Here is an 18,262-nt window from a genome sequence, read left to right as displayed (position 1 = left end):
TGAACAAGCTCAACATTCAGCATTCAATCAAATATTCTTAAAGATTAATTATTATTAATAATGTTACTTCAACATATTGTTATTTCAATATTTCTTCAAAACAAAACTTAACAAACTTGAAACTAAATGTGCTTATTTAATGGCTAAAACACGTAGACAAGACTCTCTTTTTGTACAAAATGCAGCACATTCATTTAATTCTGAAAATTGCACATGTAAGTTGAAAAGCATTTGTTTGTGCATAGTAAACATATCTGTAACATTTATCAAGTTCATAATTGTGCGTGCATTTATTAATTATTATCTTAATGAATAATACGACAAGGAAGAAGCATGTAAACTGCGTTGTTTGTTTATTAAAACTAGTTTAAAATGTTTCCATATCTCCGATTTTCCTCCAGACTTGCTCAAAGTTAATTCTCCTGTTTTAATTTTTTTCTTTGCTTCTTCAAGCTCCATGTTGTACTTAAGCCTCGTTTACACTGTTCGTATGGCTCCGACAAGGTTTTGTTCCGTCCTCTGAGCGGTGTCAACTCACACCAGAAGCATTTCAGAAGCGAAGCGGCTGGATTCGCGAGACCACTAGATTTGCCTGGCCAACATTGTTTTCGTTAAATTTTTCATGTTTTTAATGGCTAAATGGTTATATTTTGTCCGGTTTGATTGTGTTTATTGCTATGCCATACTTTATTTTGCTGTAGCCATACAGATGAAGTTCTGGGATGCTTCTCAAACGCACCGCAGCGCGGCTGGTGTAAACACGAGCATTGACTAGAGTAGCCGCGAATCAGCTCCGGTAGCCTCGTCGCAGCCGTAACGTGCCGCACACGCGTGCAGTGTAAACGAGGCTTTAAGCTACTGAATAGTACAGCACGCACAGCAGGTGTGATGCGTCACGCGTGCGAGACTGCGAGTGCGAGTGGACGAGACGCTGCGCATGACACGTGACGTGCTTTATCAAGGGCCCGGCCCGACCCGACCCGACCCGGCCCGGCCCGGCCCGAGGACGGTGGCGGGAAATATCGGCCCGGCCCGACCCGCAGAGAATCTAAGCTCTAGTGTAGTTGTAACCATCTATTAGCTCTGTATCAAAGAAAAAATTGGTCTTATTTGCACTTTGAATATTGAGAGAGCGTGCTTATGGTTACACTTATTGTAAAGTGTTACCATAAAAATGAATAACAGTTTTCTCTTAATCGTATTAAGCACAAACAATAAGGTTTCATTTGTTAACATTAGTTAATGCACTGTGAACTATCATGAACTAACAATGAATGACTATTTTTATTAACTAACATAAACAAAGATTAATAAATACTATAGCAAATATATTGCTCATTGTTAGTTGATGTTGGTTAATACATTAATGTTAATAAATGAGACCTTATTGTAAAGTGTCAACATTTTCATTTATACTGTTTTATTTCTATGATCAGTTTGTGTGAAAGGAGTTCAGTTAGGAGGTCAAAAGTTGTAGAAGCTCATAAATCATGTACAGCAAGGTCTGAAGAGACTGAAATCATACAGGAGAGAAGTCAGTCAGTTGAGTTAGTGGCAAAACCTTTTACAGTACTTGTTGTCTTTTACTGCATATGATAATTCATACTCAGAAAGTAGAACTGAAATGACATTCATTACAAGATGATTAGTTAAAACACTTCAAATAAACTTGCAGAATATTTTTTCTTGTCTCGTCTCGTGAACTCAATCTCAAGTCTCGTCTCGTGTGATACCTGTCTCGTCACACCCCTAGTAATTGTTATATTTTATACTGTCTTAATATAATTATAATCCTCACTATATGGCTGTATAATCTTTCATGTCTATTATTTCATGTTTCAATGCTTGCTGTGCCTGAAGGAGCTGACATACAGCAATAACACCTCCTCCATGCTCAGGCATTATCAAGCACTGCATGAACATACAGAAAATAACAATCCACACAATACTCAAAGTAATACACAATATTTATATTTCTTTATCTAAATAAGGTTAGGCTCCTACAATACACCAGCTTTGTATTTTATGATAGATTCCAAAAAAGAAATGGTGAATGAGGCCCTGGTGAACATGGTCGTCAAGGACTCCCAACCCTTTTCCATTGTGGAAGATGCTGGATTGAGGGAGCTCCTGCATGTGTTGGATCCCACTTATGTTATTTAAAGGTATATAATTAATAAAGTAGTTTATAATTAATTTAAGTAATTAAGAGTAACTGCATTTATTTTTATCCACAGGCTTTGAAGGTCATGGTTGATAATAAATAAAGGCTAAGGAGAAGGCCAGAGAGCAGTTGCAGAAAGTTGTGGCTGTAAGCCTTACGTCTGACAAGTGGACATCCCTTCACATGGATGCCTATCTAGCAGTAACTTGCCATTTTATAGATGAAAATGACAAGCACTTCACTATTTTACTAGGTGTAGAGCATTTCCCTAAGAGCCATACCGCTGAGAACTTGGCTACTGGACACATCAAGCTCATGGAGGAGTGGGGCATAAATGAGAAAGTGAAGTGCCTGGTAACTGATGAGGCAGCCAATATGATTGCATGTGTAAGATCATTAAATGTTAGGCATGCAATATGCATTGCACATGCACTCAATCTCATTGTGAGGAAGTCCTTTGATGACATCAGCAGCTTCAATGACATTAGATTGAAATGTAGGAAACTTGTGACATATTTCCGAACAAGCACAACAGCAAAAGAAAGACTGGCCCAAGTACAGGAGCAGATGGGGAGAGCCAGTGGGGGCAGCCCTTACCTGTCTAAGGACTGACATCACCCCACCTACTGCCTTGGAGTATGAGGCTGTCCAAGATGCCTTACATGTTCTTACCACTTTCCACCAGGCTGCAATAGAGCTTTAGAGAAGAGAAAAGAATGTCTCCATCAAAAGTGATTACTTTGATGAAAATGTTAAATCATACAGTAACGAGTAAGCTGGAAGGCCTCAAGTCCAATTTAACAAGGCAGCTGGGTGACAGCCTGGTCTGGAGAGTCAGAGAAAATGCTGTACATTTTGAATCATTAAGTGTGATGACCATACCCACATTATTGGATCCCAGATTCAAAAAACTGGGTTTCTTAAGCCAAGGGAAACTATAAGAAGCAGTATTAAGATTAAAATCAGAATGTGTACCACTTTAATCAGAAGTTCTGGTGTCCATTCTACTTCCACCAATACACCCCCACCTGCCAGCCTCTTCAGAAGCAGGTCAATCTACAAACAACAGTAAGTAGTATATTTCTTTGTTCTGTGAATTTTCACATAAGTGATTAGTACTGTGAACCATTATTAATGGAGTTTTTCTCTTTGTACCTCTATTATTAGGTGACCTTTGGCATCTGCTGGATAGCATGGTCGATCACAGTAGAAGGAGCTCAAGTGCAACAGCAGATGCTACTGTTAAAGTGGACCGATATTTATCAAAGTGAATCTCTCAAGATCTGAGGATCCACTAGTATGTTGGGCTCAACACAAGCGGCAACCTCCCCCAGTTTCTCGTGAAGCCAATACGGAATTGACTGAAACTGCAATTCATCGACTGGCTGCTAGGGACAGGCTGCAGAAGAGAGCAGAATCTCATTGAGTCCCATGTTAAAAAGGCCAAGTTTACAGCAGAAAAAAAACATGTTTACAGTCTGGTTCAAATTGTGGTTTTGGTCTATACTGCCAATTTTGCCATTCATGACAATGTTTTATATATATATATATATATATATATATATATATATATATATATATATATATATATAACTCATCTGTTTAAATTATACTAAGCCTTAAAGTTCTGCATAATTAAGGGCGTTGTCACTTGAGTGACAGGTGGATTGCGCTGCTCAGGGGTGCAACTATCCAGTGTTAGAGGGGTATGCAGCAAAAAATTTTGGCGCCCCCCCCACCCCCACTTCTAAAAAAAATAAGTGTGCTGGACATCATCATGTATGGGTTTGAAAGAATAAATGTTTATTTTAAAGTATATCAGACAGCCACTGTAAGCCTACCATAATTATATATGTACACATATGTAAAAAAAAAAAAAAAAAAAAAAAAAAAAAAAAAAAACTATTTCTTTCCATGATAAACCAGCCTTATTGCATAAGTAATGTTTTCCAGCTTCTAGTCATTATTATTATGCATGCTACCTTATATTTACCAGTTGTCATTTTACTTTAATAAAATTGAGATGTGTCATGAATGGGATTGGTACCAAAGGGTTTAACCAAAATCCAAATGTAGATATCAGCAACATTATTTTGCAGTAAGTAAGTAAACACTTGTCAGTCAACATTAATATTTGCAAGCCTCCATGTTTGGTAGCAAATATATGCATAATTTCCACGGTAAACCAGAGATATTAAAGTTGTTTTCCAGATTCTTGTCATTTATTGTACATGTTACCTTATATTTTTCAGTTTTCAGCTCAGCAACTTCGGTTTTGCATATTCTAAGCTAGCTACATATTCTGTCTGCTACATTCCCAGTGTTAGCAAATGCTAGCTAATCTGTTAACATGAATAACGTATTTGCAAGCCTCCAAGCATAGACGTCACATTTTAAATCCTACCTGTTGCCTTTCACCATCCACTTATTTAGCTGCTGTCGCATCCCTTGACATGTCATTTCCTTTTCCCTCTTTCTTTTTCTATTTTTAGCCCCCGATAGCTTTTTTGCTTTATCCATCTTTTTCGAGTTTCAATTACAACTCACTTACGTTACTGCTGCTCACTCAGCGCTGCGCCCCGCCCACTCGCGATATTACCCTTATGTCTAAATTCTATGATGGAATCTTATGAGGGCACCGGCGCCTACTCTAGCCTGTTAGTCCTCTAAAATTTATATAACTTTTTTTTTTATGTATAACTTTTATATAAATGTATATAACTTTTATTATTTAAAAAAATAAAAAATAAAATAACCATCGCTTTGGCGCCCCCATGGTGCGGCGCCCCTATGCGCCGCATATAGCGCATACCCACTTTTTGCGCCACTGGCGCTGCTGTCTGTGAGCCGTCACTCACTTTACCTCAGCTAATTCTAACCGCTGAATTTGGCATCTCAGCCTTAATTGTGCTTTTTTCTCTCTTTTTTATACAATTATAAAATATGGCTTGCTGCATGAATAGTCGAGACTGATGTGCGTCTGTGTACATGTGCTCGCATGCGGAAGATAAACACACACGTTGTTGGATCATGGCATTGGCTAAAAGTTCCTGAGATTTACTACAATGACAATAGCAGGAGGATATACGGCTCCGTGGACTTGTGTTTTTTGTTTTGCAATGCACATTTTACCCAAGTGCCACGGATTGGATTCATCTCACGATCTCTATTTCATTATAAAGGTATGAAGTTCCATTTGATTTTTCGTGTTTTTATTTGTACACCCCACACAAATTAATTACTGGTGTTGGAGCATCTATATCTTATTAAAAATACATAAATAAATAAATGACAGTAAACCTTTAGAACTTTCTAATGATATAGCTTGTTATCTTTATTAATATTTTAGATAGATAGCTCATGCTAACATGGTCACGTCGAGCTAGGCTGGCGTGTTTTCAGCAACCAGTCACATGGGATACCACCACGTCCCGCCTCTTTGCCCATTTTCAGTTATCCGGGAGAGATGTGCGGTGACGCGCTGCTAAGATGGCAGTGGCCTCATTTTCGCTTCAAAACTGCTGTTCAGAACTCTATGGGTGACGTCACGGACACTACATCCATTGTTTACAGTCTATGGCTCAACAGAAGCATCTGTATCCTCACTTATACCAGCTGGCACTGGCATTATGTTCCCCTGCATCCTGTTCTATTCCTTGCGAAAGGATCTTTTGGCTGGAGAGGTTTTGTCCAAGAAGAGGATTCGTCTAAACCCCAACACACTTCAAAAAATTCTGTTCCTCATTAAAAATCAATTATAATCCTTCCTTCACCCTCCCCATATCCCCAGTCCAATAAGCACAACACTGCACTAAAACTGTTCGCTGCAGCAAAAAACTGTAACAATTCTTACCTTTTCCCACGCCAAACTGCTCTGTTGCAGTTTGCAGTATTACACTCCCTCCACAATAATCACTGCACTCAACACAGCATCAATTTTGTCGTGCATAATGTCACTATCCAAACAATTTATGAATAATTAACTGTGTGTTGTCTTTGCACAAGTAAAGTCAGACAGAGAAAGATACATATTTTATTTTATACCCAGGCAATGCACAAATGTCTGTTCAGGTCATAGGCTCAGGATTAATTTTGTCTGCTATTTCTTTGCACAGTACCTAGGTGTCACTAGTGAGCAATGCTGAATGAAGCTTCGGGTAATGAACCTTTTAGTGAAGCAATGGGTTGCGAAGCCTCAGTGCTTCATGAGGCTTCATTTGCCCATCACTACAACAAGACTGCATACTGAATACAGGGCAAAAGGCATTTAAATAGACAGGGTAATGATATGATTAACAAGACACAGCTGAAACCAGTAAACTAATAATGAGCAGTGGGTTCTGGGAAATGGAGTCTGGGAATAACAGAGTCTATGGAGACATTGAGGGATGAGGCTGCCATCTGCTGGTACATAATGGCACTGCAGTTGACAGGTGTAACAAGTGCTAGGTGCCTGATAATTCATCTTTAAACTAAATTGCAGAACTAATGTTCTGAGAAAATATTTCTCAGTGAACAATGATCAATGATGCACACTTTCGTTTGGTGGTAGAACAGTCCATTGGCCAGTTTGAAAATTTCGTATGACAATACTGTACAACCTGCACTGAGGCATGGTGTTGATAACCTGCAGGCAGACAATTGTATTTACAATGCAAAAAAAGAATAAAAATATATAAACATCCTAAAACATGTTTACCTTATAGGCAAAACTGCATAAATCTTTTTTTTTTTTTTTTAAACAGTTAAAATTACTATTTGTCCAGTTGAAAAGAATGAGAATAACTTTTCAGAGAAAGTTTTCAGAAACAAGTATTTTATTCAGTTTAGCTTTTACAGATATTTTGACAGCCTTTATTTTTTCTAAAACAAGACAGGAATACTGAATGATTTTTTAGCAATGTACTGCACAAATGGAATTTATAGGCTGTATCTCATATTTTCCTAATGTTTTGTACCATTAAACATGGTATCATGTGGATGGGAATATGCATGTGAAAATGATATGCAGATGAGGATAAGCATAGTAAAACTAGGCATAGTAAGCTCTATATGGTTATTTCGGGGAGGAGACGGGGTGGAGATGCATGTACACACAATCTTCAGCTGACAGGGTTTTATAAAGTGAATTTTGTGCAGTTTCTGTGCATGGTTTTATGAATCTGAAAACTTTTAGATTACATAGATTTCACCATAAAAGTATGCACAAAACTGAGTGTGTGCACAAAAACTAGATTTTGGGATGAAATCTATGTAAGGTTTTATGCATGAGGCTCCTGATCTTTAGCTTGACTAATAATAAAGTAATTACACTACTAATTTGCAGATATGAAATTGGATAGAATCCTGAAGACGGCAGGTAGTGCATATTTGATTTTATACTTCAGAAATTAAATTGATTTGCGTGAACTTCGACTGAACAGTGAAATGCTTGTAGACTTTTGTCTTTCTCCAAGGGATATGTAATCATTATTAGATGTGACTGTTAAAACACAGGAACCGGCGGATTAATGTTAGCATGAAAATCAGGTTTGATTTTGGATACATGGAACACGGGATGAATTCTACGGTATGCTGGGGGGAATTTGAGGCGGACTGTCACCGGACTAAGAATCTTGGTGACAGTAAACGGGCCAATGAATTTGGGTGCCAATTTATTACATACGAGCGCAGACAGAGCAAGCCAAAACAAAATTGCGAACGTCGCGAGCCATGCAGGGCCACCAGAATCGTTGTTTAACTAAAAAATTGGTATGACTAACACCTGGATGACAAGCCTGATTAGAATCATGGCCCCATTGGATAACCTCTCTGGCACAAATAATCGACTCGGGGGGCACCCGGGCGGAGGCGTTACCCCCTTCTAAAGCCGTGCGGACCTTCGACTCGACCTCCCATGTGAGTGAAGAGACAATGAATCTCTCAGGTAGAATACACCCGGGAGTGGACGGGTGCTCGGAACGATCAAAAACATGAGATAGAGAAAAATCAAAATGACCGAAAAACCCACCAAGCCTGCCTAGAGTTTAGTCGTTTAGCGGATCTGATGTACTCTAAGTTCTTATGATCAGTCCAGATGAAGAAAGGTACCCCCGAACCCTCCAACCAGTGATGCCACTCTTCCAAGGCTTGTTTGACTGCCAGCAGCTCCCTGTTACCAATGTCGTAATTGCGTTCGGCGGCGGATAAACAATGGGGAAAAAAATGCGCAAGGATTCATCTTGAAAAACGCATTTCTCTGCCTTGACAAAAAGCCTATTCTCTAACAGCCTCTGGAGCACTCGTCTGACGTGTTGCACATTTTCCTGGAGAGAAGAAGAAAATATCAATATGTCGTCCAGGTAGACATAAATGAACTGATCGATCATGTCTCTCAACACGTCATTAACGAGTGCTTGGAATACGGCAGGCAAGTTGGAAAGGCTGAAGGGCATAACCAAGTATTCAAAGTGCCCTCTAGGGGTGTTAAAAGCAGTCTTCCACTCATACCCCTCCCTAATGCGAACCAAATGTTAAGCGTTGCACAGGTCCAATTTCATGAAAAGAGACGCGCCCTGCAGCTGTTTAAAGGCAGAAGACATCAACGGCAAAGGATAAGTATTCTTTACCGTGATGTTGTTCAGTCCTCTGTAATCAATGCACGGCCGCAGCGACCCGTCCTTCTTACCCACGAAAAAAACCTGCCCCCGTGGGAGACAAGGAAGGGCGGATGATCCTAGCTGCCAGAGAATCAGAAATGTATTTCTCCATGACCTCCCTTTCTAGATTAGAAAGTGAATATAACTTGCTTTTAGGCGGAGAAACTCCTGGCACTAAGTCTATAGCACAGTCATAGGGATGATGCGGAGGGAGAGAAGCAGCCCGGGACTTACTGAACACTTCCTTCAGGTCGAGGTACTCCTCTGGCATGTTTGACAGATTCACCGACTCCTCCTGTAACACAGAACGAGACACAGAAGAACAAGCAGACAACAAACAAGATGCATGACAGTGCTGGCTCCACTCCGCCACGGACCCCTGGCCCCACTCGATCCTGGGCTTGTGTTTTACCAGCCACGGATGTCCCAAGACAACAGGATGGAGTGCTGATCTCGAAATGTAAAATGACAACTGTTCAGTATGGTTACCGGATGTGATGACGGTTAACAGTTCCGTGGCGTGTGTGATGGTGGGTAGTTTCTTTCCGTTAAGGGCGATGACAGTTATAACACGTTCCAGGGGGTGGATGGGTATGTGCAGCCGTGTGGCCAGATCGTAGTCCATGATGCTGCCCTCCACCCCGAGTCAACCAGAGCCTGGCAGGTGTGATGCCCCGATACCCACTGTAGTCTCACCGGGAGGAGTGTCGCAGACGAGGATTTCTCTAGAGAAAGACCACCCGACAGTAACCTCGGTTTTACTGTCGGGCTCTGCCTTAGAAAATGACCCACCCCTCCACAGTACAAGCACAGTCTCTCTCCAATGTAATCTCTCCTCCCGGGAGAGCCGAGCTCTACCCACCTGCATGGGTTCAGGATCGAACGGGGGACCGACCGTGTTACTGCCACTGGCTCCACCCACCTCCAGTTCCTTGAAACGCACTATTGGCCTCTTATGCGCCGCACGTTCCTGCAAGCGGGCATCCACCCGCAGCGCGAGCTCAATGAGACCGTCGAGACTGGTGGGTAGATCCAGCTTATAAATCTCCTGCTGAACACGGTCGGCCAACCCATGCATATCCCACTGCGCCTCCTCATTCCACTTGCATTCCGCTGCCAGGGTGCGGAATTGGATGACGTAATCAGACACGGGTTGGATTCCCTGCCGCAGGTCCCCGAGTTTGCGAGCGGCCTCCCGTCCCGCCACCGAACGGTCGAAGACCCATCTCATCTCCTGCGACAGGGTGTGGAACGAGGAGCAGCACTGATGTCTGTTTTCCCACACCGCACGTCCCGTCAGTAGCGTCATGACCGACACGACTTTAGATTCCTCAGAAGAAAATGTATTACGTTGCAAAGAGAAATAAATAGAGCACTTCATTAAAAAGGCTCTACAAACGTCTGGTTCTCCAGCATACCTCTCTGGTGCAGAAATACGTGGCTCTTTTTGACTGCTGATGTTGGCGGATGGGTGGGGAACAGACAGTGGAGCTGGCACAGTGGGAGATGAGAGATGCTGAACCTGGGTAGACAATTCAGCCACCTGCGCCACCAACGCCTGAACGGCACGAGCAGTGGCCACCACCTGCTCGTCCTGATGATCCATCCGTTGAGTAATCCTGCTCAAATACTCCGGAAGATCCGACAACCTTGCTGGATCCATAATGGGTCAGTTCGTTCTGTCAGGAAATGAACACAGACAGAGGATCCAAGTGCAAGTATAACAATATTTATTGGCAGAATTCGCTGTACAATAACTTCACTCCAAATGGACAGTTGAGGCAGAGACTGTGACGTGCAGAAACGGTGGCGTGCAGAGTGGTGATGAACAGGGTGGCGCAGGGCTACAGCGGGTATCAGAAACCAAGGATAATCCAACCGAGAAAACAGGGTTCACAGCGATAGTCCAGAATCCGAGAACCAGGAAGAGACAAACAGAGATCACGACACCGGGACAGCCTGCAACAAACTGACAAAGACCACATAAAGACATGCACAATATAAAGCAAACACTAACAAGACACGGCTGGCAACAGATCGCAAACAGACCATACTGGGTGACGCCCACATAATCATTCACTCACACACGTACACACACAACAAACACACAGGGGTGAGCAAGTGAATCCATGAAACGTGACAAAAATAGATATTGTGAACTGATACTGGAAGAATAAATTAATATGGGCAAAACAAGTGACTTTTATCATTAACATTAACATTAAAGGAATAGTTAAGCCAAAAACGAAAATTATGTCATTATTGATTTTCTTTTTCTTCTTCTGCATAACAGAAAAGAAGTGCTTACAGTGAAAGTTAGTGGAGGTACACTCTAAAAAAATGGTTCTTTTAAGGTTCTCTACAAATAGTAATAGTCTTTAAATGTTTTGTGTTGAAGAATGCTTTTAGGCTGAAATGATGATTTGCATTACAGTTTCGGGTTCTTTGTTCCCATCCATTCATCCATCCACTTTATGGAGCTCAGCCATCTATGCATACTGTCAGCACATTCTCAACAAGTACCTGATGTCTTTCTACAAATGTCTACAAATTTTTACTTTCAAATTGTAAGCTTCAACTGGTTTCATACTAATCATGTCCTTTTATTTTTATTTATTTATTATTTTTTTTAGAATGTTAACAGAACATGTAAGTGTAACCAGCTCTTTAATTATTCTCCACTAAACAAGTGTGTGGCAGAGATGTTGAATTTATGATACATACTTTCACAATGGCTACTTTTGGACTTCATAAACATTAGCTCAAAAGGGAAATATTAATAATTATTCATAACTTTTTATGATTCATTCTGAATATTGGATCAGTTTTAATCGGATTAATTTGATGTAGCTTGTTAAGACCCTAAGGTATTTTATTTGTTTTCATCTGTCATTGTCTGTGTATACTCTCTTTCTGTGTATAGTCGTGTTTGTGTTCCAGGTGGGCGTGGTTTCCATTTACCATTCAGGAAACACTGATTGGTCCAGCTATGCACCTGACCTGTACTTAAGGACCGCCCCAAACACTCAGCCTCTGCCTCGTGCCTCGTTGACTTTGTGCCATCGCCATCGTCCTTCGCTTCCACTGACTTTGATAATACTGTTCGTTTCGTCATCGTTTGCTTGAGTGTCATGCCAGAGAGATTATGAGTGTATAAGGAGATTGCGAGTGTTTGTTTATTGTTCATATTTTTGATTACGCGGTTTATTTGATCTCTGCCTGTTTGACTACGCTATTGAATTCTGAATCGATTTGTTTGCAGAAAACCCTGTATGTACTGCTGTAAAAACTCTTGTAAATATTTTCACTTTTGGCCGTGTCTGCCCCTGACGTTGAAACCCTTATTTTCATTTTGATCTCTCTGGTATTGAGACTCGCTTCCTTTCTGTTACGGCTGACCCTTAGTGGTCGTAACAAGCTATATTAACATTACAATCAATTAGTCAGTTTGTCCTTGTTATGTGACATGTAGATCAAAAGGCACAAGGACGACAGAGAATACAAGGAGTAGGATTTAATCACTAAAACAAGCAGGTAGCACAATATACACATCAAACTTAAAACTTAGTCAAACATAAATGTGACTTACATCAAATGAGAATGGACCAGGAATGAAAGAGAGGGCGAAGGGCAGAGGAACAAAAGGCGGAGCCCAGTGGAGCCAGAGGGATGGAATGCAGAGGTGCAACCGGCAGCCAGAAATCCTGAGGTGGAACCAGGGTGATGCCTGACCAAGGCACAGCTGGTGAGATGAGGAAGCCTGGTGGAGCAGGTGGGATGACGTGCAACAGTGGAGCTGAGCGTGCAGTGAGCCAATGCAAAACTGGATCAAAGGACCCAGGTGGAGTCTGGGTTTCTGTGACTGGAGGTGAAGACAGGAGATCCTCGTGCCAAGGCCATGCTGGAGACTGGAAGCCCCGCAGCGAATCTGCAGCTCAGCAAAGAGACGGCTGAGGAGGAGATGAGGGGCCGACAGGAACCAGAGGAGCAGCAGCAGTAGAAATAGGCTGGTCAAATAGAGGACGTGCGAGAGGGAGGCTGGGCAGTCAATCTACAAACATAGGAGGTGCTAGAGATACATGGGGCACAGGAGATACAGGGAACGCTGGAGAAACTTGGAGAACAGGAGATACAGGGGTGTCTGCAGAAATAACTAAATAAATAAATAATTAAATCCTCATCTAAATCAACAAATTGTTTCCCAGTGTCCATATGGCATTCACACGCAGCGGCAGGAGTGTGGACGGGGCTTCCTTCCAAGCCCTCAAGCTCCACTAAAACTCCCTCTTGGACGGGCGTTGTTGCCGACTCACTCACCTGGTCAGACATCATAACGGGCTCTGGCTCCGGGGTGAAGCTTGGCTCAGCTGGCTCTTTCTCCGCGGCAGGTGCAGGCTCAGTGTCTGCGGTCGAATCAGGCTTTAGCTCCATCTGGCTGGGTGCTGGGTTTAGTGGAGCGGTGCTGATAGGCTCTGCTGGGCCGATGGTGAATGCCGAGTTGTTGTTTATCAGCACCCACTCCACACATGCGGCAAAATCTTCCTGTGGACCACTCCCTGGGAGGCGTGCCCGGGACCGCTCGCTCAGGCTGATGATGTTGAGAACGCAGAGGGAGCGGTCAGGATAGTGTGTGAGGCATGCCAACTCCAAAAAGTCCATGGTGTGTACCTTCAGGGAGCGGCCTTTCTGCTCCAGGCATAGGAAGGAAACAGCAGGGTCCATGGTGACGAAAAAATAAATAAACGAAAGAAAACGCTGCAAAAATTAACTCTGTTGGTCCGTTCTTCTGTTACGTGACGTGTATATCAAAAGGCACAAGGACGACAGAGAATACAAGGAGTAGGATTTAATCACTAGAACAAGCAGGTAGCACAATATACACAGCAAACTTAAATGTAGTCAAACATAAACGTGACTTACATCAAATGAGAATGGGCCAGGAATGAAGGAGAACACAGGGATTAAATACACAAAGAAAACAAAGGGAACCGATGAGATAATTAACTAGACACAGGTGGATGAAATGAACTAATCAAACAGACTGGGGAAAACTAGGTAACAGGGGAAACGGAAACACAAGACATGTGACAGTCCTGTGAACACTCAGTATTGATTATTAATTAATTCTAAGAAAAAGATATTTTGTAGTGATGGGCAGATCGAGACTTCGTGAAACACTGAAGCAGTTGAAGCAAATTTGCTGTGATGTTTCGAGGCTTCAAAACAATCTGACACCCGTCTCCACGGTGACCCCTAGTGGTCAGAATAGTGCAAATGTAACAAAACATGCATACAAACATTTTTTACAAATGTATTACAAATGTTTTACTGAAAGAAAAATCTATCAGAAGCAAATAAATAATCTAATAAGATTAAATATAGAGCGTCTGTGACACAAGGTTGATCATTTGAGTGACACTTCTATGCAGAAAGGGAGTCAGAATCAAATATGTATTGTGCACAAGTTTTATTAACTAAATCACAAATACATAACTAAACTAACAAACATATACACACAATCACACATACATGGGAAAATGAAAAATGACAGAATGAAGCCGGAAATAGGGACAGGGAAGGAAGCTATGGAAAATAGTCATTAAACCACAAAAATAACCACCAGTCTCATTTCAAAACACTTCATTACGAGGATTTTACTGCTTATCTTAAACCCCTGTTTAGTTTAAAATATTTGATACTTGCATGCCTTTGCAGTAGAAGCGGTCTGTCTTGGTGATTCTGTGAATCAACAGTGTTGAAGTTGCAATCAATTTCTCCTGTGTTGAATGAAGAAATTATGACAAAATTGCATGGCTAGTCTGATTCTTGTAGTGGGGAAAAAGTTCTCTCTCTTCGAGGTAAGAACATGGCTAGGGTGGCTGGAGTGCAGGTTTAGGCCTGCCGGCCCTAGCCCGAGAGGCCACAGAGAGACCAGGAGATACAGAGAATCAGTCTGAGGAGTAAGAGAGTAGGTGGAGCTGTGTGTGGCTCTTTAATGTCTGAGAACAGTCACACCTCTTATGGTTGCCCTGACCAATGAGAAAGATGGAATTTCCAAGCGGGAAATTTCTCTGTGGAGAGTTTTACGATCCTTTGTCCTTCTAGCAGGGTATCGACATATCATATACACTATCATTTAAATCTTCAAAATACAAACTTGTAGAACCCAAACTTGGTATAGGTGAAGTTACATTAACCATTGGTTGTATCATAAAATATGCATAAAACAAAATACCCCCCCCCCCCAAAAAAAAATAAATAAATAAATAAATAAATAAATAAATAAATAAATAAATAAAAATACAAAAGACAGTAATAGTCATACACACAATTTCCTGGGATACATGTTCATATATAGAACAGTTTGTCTATAAATTGACGCAGAAGCATCTTTGTATCATCCCTATGGCCTTTGATTTTCCACATGGCTACATTGTTTAGAGCAATAAACCATCTTATCAGTTGGTATCCATGGTTACTGAGGCCCTTGCCCAAGTTGGTCTTTTGGGGGATGGGTCCACTGACTACAGAGTGAGTTTTAAAGATTATTTGTTAAATATAACAAATAATTGTGTTTGATTTGTCTCAGTCATTACAATATAATTGCTTTTACTTAAAAAGGGAAGCATGCTTGTTCACTTTTAAAATTAAGATGTTTATTTCTACCCAGAGAAGTTCTTTAACACCTCACAACCTCACCATCTGGAGAGAGGAATTGTATGGGGATATAATTGTTTCATAATTACAAATAAATAGATTGAGATTCACAAAAAGTTTTCACAAAAATGACTAAAATTCACAAAAAAATTAAACAAGTTTTGCAAAAAAATAAAAAATAAATAAATATGTAAATATATATATCGAAGGCGATTCATCTGCGATAATGAACGCAATATTGCGTAGCTTGTCAGTGATCTACGGTTCTGTCTTTTAAATGGCGCTCCATAGGTGATGGCGATTTCGCGGTAATCAGGGAACCAGCTGTACTGATGAAATGTGCGTGACAATCGCATGCGATATATCGCCCAGCCCTTCCTTATATATATATATATACACACACACACACAGGTGCTGGTCATATAATTAGGATATAGTGAAAAAGTTATTTTTTTATTGTAAATTATAAAAAAAAATGAAACTTTCATTTATACTACATTCCCTACATGTAAAGTAAAACATTTCAAAAGTTTTTTTTTTTTTTTTTTTTTTTTTAATTTGTCGATTAGAGTGTACAGCTAATGAAAGTCCAAAATCCAGTATCTCAAAAATATAACAATATTTACATTTGAGTTTCATTAAATGTCCATCCCTACAGTATAAATCCCGGGTATCTCTTCTTCTTTGAAACCACACTAATGGGGAAGACTGCTGACTTGTCAATGGTCCAGGAGACAATCATTGACACCCTCCACAAAGAGAGTAAGTCACAGATGGTCATTACTGAATGTGGTGGCTGTTTACAGAGTGATGTATCAAAGCATATTAAATGCAAAGTTGACTAGAAGGAAATAATTGGGTAGGCAAAGGTGCACAAGCAACAGGGATGACCACAAGCTTGAGAATACCATCAAGTAAAGCCGATTCAGACACTTGGGAGAGCTTCACAATGAGTCAAATGAAGCCTGAGTCAGCGCATCAAGAGTCACCACACTCAGACATCTTCAGGAAAAGGACTACCAAGCCACTTCTGAAACAGAAACAACGTCAGAAGCATCTTACCTGGGCTAAGGAGAAAAAGAACTGGACAGTGAACAGTGGTCGAAAGTCCTCTTTCAGATAAAAATAAATTTTGAAATCATGGTCCCAGAGTCTGAAGGAAGACTGGAGAGGCACAGAATCCAAGCTGCTTGAAGTCTAGTGGGAAGTTGCTGAAGTTAGTAATGATTTGGGGGGCCGTGACATCTGCTGGTGTTGGTCCATTGTGTTTTATCAAGTGCAAAATCAATGCAGCCATCTTCCAGGAGATTTTGGAGCACTTTATGCACTCCATCTGCTGACAAGCTTTATGGAGATGCTGATTTCCTTTTCCATGCTGTAATTCGTGCTAGGAGCAAGTCATTTGCTGTAATATGTGCTGCCGACCAAGCATTGAGTGTACAAATGAACATACTTTAAAGAACTTGAACTTTTCTGTTTGAAAAAAAAAACATTTTTTGATTGATCTTAGGAAATATTATAATATTTTGAGATACTGGATTTTGGACTTTCATGAGCTGTATGCTCTAATCATCAAAAAAAAAATAAAATAAAATAAATAAATAAATAAATAAATAAATAAATAAATAAATAAATAAATAAAATAAAAAAAACTTTTGAAATGTTTTACTTTACATATAGGGAATCTAGAGTATATGAAAGTTTCATTTTTAAATTTACAATAAAATAAATAAATGACCTTTTCACAATATTCTAATTATATGACCAGCACCTGTATATAAATATATATATATATATATATATATATATATATATATATATATATATATATATATATATATATATATATATATATATCGTCGCTGCCCGATGAAAATCAGGTATGTCCAAAACGGTTACTTTTCAGGAAGTGGAAAAAACACTGTATTTCAAAAGCAGTTGAATGTAGCGTCATGGTAATGCTAGACAGATATTTTGTTTGCACAGTCCTACCGTAATTTTGTCACTCCTAGACGTATGTCTGGCATCAGGGGGGAAACGTTTACCTCGATAAAGGAAAGTAATTGTCTCACCAGGCTATGTTTATTTGGCAATGTAACCTCACAGTGTTATTCGGCTATCCAGAGCTTCGATGCAAACTTCAGGAGACCGGTGAGATGCTTCCACAGGGCGGGAGATACGCGGCGTGATTGACAGCTTTGACACCAAATGGATATACGCGAAAATCAGATGACATGATTTTACAACTTTTCATTGGCCATTTAGATATATGAAGCATACTGTATACGGAAATTAACCTGGACATTCAATCCGTCGAAAAATCTCAAAATCTCAATAAATCTCTTCAAAGGCCATTATCACCTCAGCTCCCATGAACGACCTTAGCAGAGACAGTGTCTGGAGCTCTCTGCAAGCTTCAGAGACAGAAGGTGATTCCCTCTCCCCCAACATCAGACAGTGCCAGCCATTTGGTCCACAGACTTTGATTGGTCACCTCACCGAAATGGACATGAACTGAACTTTTAAGAGGCCTCAGATCAGGTACATCTTTGCTCAATCTCTTTTGAGACCATTGTTTCCCATCTCCTTCCGTCAACTTTATCTTTAAGTTAACTTTGTTGGATTCAATGTGGAAGAACAAAGAACAAGCTAATGATTCAGCGCCTCCTGAAAAAATCATCAAGAATCTCCAGAATCTATCATACATGCAAAAAATGACAACGTGGTCTAGTGCATTTCCCTATATTAAAATTGTTACAAACTTGTCTACTAGATGAAAACGCTGTAAAGACTGAGACAAATC

This window comes from Chanodichthys erythropterus, chromosome 12, assembly GCF_024489055.1.
Source record: "Chanodichthys erythropterus isolate Z2021 chromosome 12, ASM2448905v1, whole genome shotgun sequence".
Lineage (NCBI taxonomy): Eukaryota > Metazoa > Chordata > Actinopteri > Cypriniformes > Xenocyprididae > Chanodichthys > Chanodichthys erythropterus.
This window is presented reverse-complemented; position numbering follows the sequence as displayed.